Genomic DNA, 3,778 nt, shown 5'->3' on the forward strand with positions numbered 1-3,778 from the left:
GTAGATTTATTTTTAATTTTCAATGATGATCATATAATTTGCAAAATTATTGTACAGAAAACTTCATGATGTGAAATTCATAATTTGGGATGTTGATAGATATAAAAAGACTATTAGTTATCTATCTGTGTGCTAAGGGAATGCTCAGGAATTGTATTTTTACACTTTCTGTGGAGGATGCTGCAGTGAGCAGAAGTGGGACCAAGGATTGTGTGGGTAGTGTTTCTGTGCAGTTTTCCATTACTTAAGAAATCCAAGGAAATAAGGATAATGAATTATTCAAAGCAATACTTGGATGTAACACCAATGCCACTGATACTTGCATGGGTACATGGTACAGAATCACCACTATAAGAGAGAACACTCCTCAAACTTCACAGGTCCAGGCAGATCAATAAAAGATAATATTTTCAGTATTCTCTACACTACAATGGTGCTTTATGGAGAACAAACAGCAGGATTTTATGAGCGGCCAATATAAATATTTCATATTGATGCATTCCATAAATTACAAGAAAAATAGGGAAGCTCAGAAGTTCAGTCAAATCTCTTCCAGTGACTCCAGCACTGCCCTGGGCAGCCTGTTCCAATGCCTGACAACCTTTCAGGTGAAGAAATGTTTCCTAATAAATAATCTAAACCTCCCTGTCATGACTTGAGACCGTTTCCTCTCATCCTGTCAAGGTGGAAGTAAGGTGATAAGTATGAAATCAGTGTTTAACCTAAAATCATAATCTGCATGAGGTCTGACCCCAAATCAGCCAAGTCAGGAGCCGCCTCTCAGCAGATTTTGCAGCCCAAATGAGGCGTGAATGTCTGGACTTGCTGACCTTACATGTCTTTTCCAAATTCTAAGACTCCAAAAACTGGAGTGTCCATTCTCATCTCTGCTCTGTTCTGCCTGGGATCATCCTGAGAGACCTGAAGTGAGGCTTCTAATGAGTATTTTGTCACTTTACTGATGTCGTGATCTGGTTCTTATCCACGTAGTTTATTTAGGTGCTTCTTGCCAGCATTTCATGTCTGTCAAGGCCAGATTTCTGACAGGTCTCATATCACCCTCCAAATACCAAAGCAAGGCACCTCCTGGAAACATCAGGATTTCAGGAGGGTTTTTATTTAAATAACTTGCTATAGAAAATGTAAAGGGCAATGTATAGATAAATTCCAGGCCAAAAAGAAGTGGGGACAAGCCCAGCAAAATCTCTAGTCTAACAATGAGCAGAAGGTGGCAAGGGCTGCCCTAACCCTGTGCTGCTTGGAGGAGAGCTGCTGCCAGCAGAGCCTCAGGCTACCCAGCAATGCCAGGGGTTGTTTAGCTTGGCTGTTTCTCTGGCCAGCCTGCTTGTAATTAGGCAACTTTCTGTGGATATCACATGTCCAAGCCAATGGCCTTTTTCCTCCCTTCAGATTTGGTCTCATAAATGTTCCTTATGATTTAACGAGGCAGCACCTTTTTCTTTTATAAACAGATTAGGTGTTAGAAATTAATCTCCCACAGCACGCCTGCCAGTTGTCAATACTTTGACAAGAAACCCTCAGCTCTTGTAAAGTGTGATGTGAAATCCAGGAAGAATTTTGAGGCTGTGCAGTTCTCCCCTATGTCCTAGTCTGAGTTTTAGTCTTGTTTTATTGCTCTAAAGAAGAGATCTAAAAAAGAATATGTCTCATGACATATTTATTGAGAATAAACAGGAGTATGTGGTTGAGCAACCTCCTGCATGTTTTATTTCCAGAGGTATCTCCTTCCCATTCATTGCCCAGCCAGAAAAGTATCTCAGAAAGGCAGGGCCCAGCCCAGCCCAGCAGTGGGGGAGAACTGATAGATTTTATTGTATCACACTCATCCAACCTGTGTTTGGAGGGCAAATCTATTAAAGACAGCACTTATACATGGTTGTATTTGATTTACCACTCATGAACCCTTATCCTGTGAGAATAGAGCACATAACCTTGCTAATCATAGCTGTGCTTTCATAATAAAATATATGTAGTTAACCCACACTGCTTCAAAGTAATAAAACTAAGCATTTACTTTGCATAACTTGTTATTTAATATAGTGTGCACAAGAAAAATACTGTCTTTAGAGCTCACCTCATCATCCCAGGAAATAGCTAAAGCACATCATTCCCATACCAACATTGTAGCTAAACTAATAATTTTTAGACCTTGTAGCTAAACTTATAATTTTTAAACCCAGGAATACTCAGTATATATTTCACCCATCCCACATACATTATATATATGACCCACAAGGATTTTTTTTAAGCTGAATTAATGACACGCTTTAATGGAAATTACAAATGGAATGAAATACAAGCCATATATATATATGTGCAAGATATTACATTACATTAAATTTCTAATTCAAAAGATGGCTTAAAAATCTATAATAAGTCTGACAAGTCATTCTTTCCTTATATGGATTTGCCACATTAATTTTGAATATTCATATCTCTTTTTAGAAGCCTAATGAGGCATATTACCTAAGTGTAACTTTTTATGTGACATTTCCTTCAAACTGTGATTCATCAAACAAGGCACAAATATATTTATTTTTCCTTAAGTATTTTAAGCTCAAGATCCTGAGCTGAGCATTCATCATTAAAATTGTGAAAATCAAAGAGAAATGTTATCTATTTTAGAAATAAATTAGAATAATTTTGCTTGGATTATATTTTGATATTGGTGTTTTGCATAAAGTGAGGGGCACGATGAACATTTTAGAGAGAACGGGTTAAAATCACAAATGGATCATCCCAGACAGCAAAGACCAAACCTGTCTTTTGCAAGTGTTGAGTTTCACACAAGTTGGGACAGTCAGGTTTAGCCAGATTTAGCCTAAAAGAATACAGAAATCACATGTACACTAGAAATTACCTGCAAATATATAATCAAGAGTTTTCTGGCTTTGCTATGCTTTGTGTTTCCATTTCTGGGTGCAAACTTCCATTGTAAATGATTACTTTGAGTTACAACAGCTTAGTTTGATTTCCACTTTGAGCCTCACATGAGAGAAACCACATTGGAAACTGAAGTCAGCCTCAAGTTCAGAAAAAAAATTGATAAACCTTCAACTGATTGTTATCCCCGTCTCACACTAATCCAAATATTCTAATTACTTGCTCTGTTAATAGCAGCTTACAGGCTCAGAGCAGTGGACTATCCACTCCTGTATGCAATGCTGTGACTTCCTAAATTAGAAGGCAATCCTCTGGTCTGCATGAAATTAAATTTTTTTAGTGAAATTTTCACCAAAATCCGTCATCAGAGATCTCATGCATTGAATGCTGGAACTTTCTTTTCTTTAGTTTTCCCAGCAAATTCATATTTATCTTGGTTTCACAGCAAAACCATGGTTACTGAACTGCTCATTGTCTGACCCGGGTCACCCGAGATGTTGGACATCTCCTTTCTGCCTTATCCAAGTCAAAATTACAGTTCTTTCCCTAGAAATCTTCATAAATTTGCACTTTTCTACTTGAGTTTTCTGCCTCTTCTAATTTCAAAATCAGACTTGCCTCCAGCTCCTCTCACTTATTTTGCCTTTGCATAATTTCTTGGTATGTGGAGTCAGCTCCATGAAATTCATTTATTCTGTTTCTCTAAGTTTGTCTCCAATAAAGGTAATATAAACCCACTGAAATTTAGGTGACATTTTATTCTGCTCTTCTCCTTTCATATCTAGACTGAAAATATCAGGATTTATTGGATGTTGCCACCAGACACATTTTTGGTAGTACTGTAAAATAAAATGATTCATTGATTCAGCAAACA

The sequence above is a fragment of the Chamaea fasciata genome, unplaced genomic scaffold, assembly GCF_029207755.1.
Source record: "Chamaea fasciata isolate MVZ Bird 193981 ecotype frontalis unplaced genomic scaffold, bChaFas1.0.hap1 SCAF_12, whole genome shotgun sequence".
NCBI classification, from domain to species: Eukaryota; Metazoa; Chordata; class Aves; order Passeriformes; family Sylviidae; genus Chamaea; species Chamaea fasciata.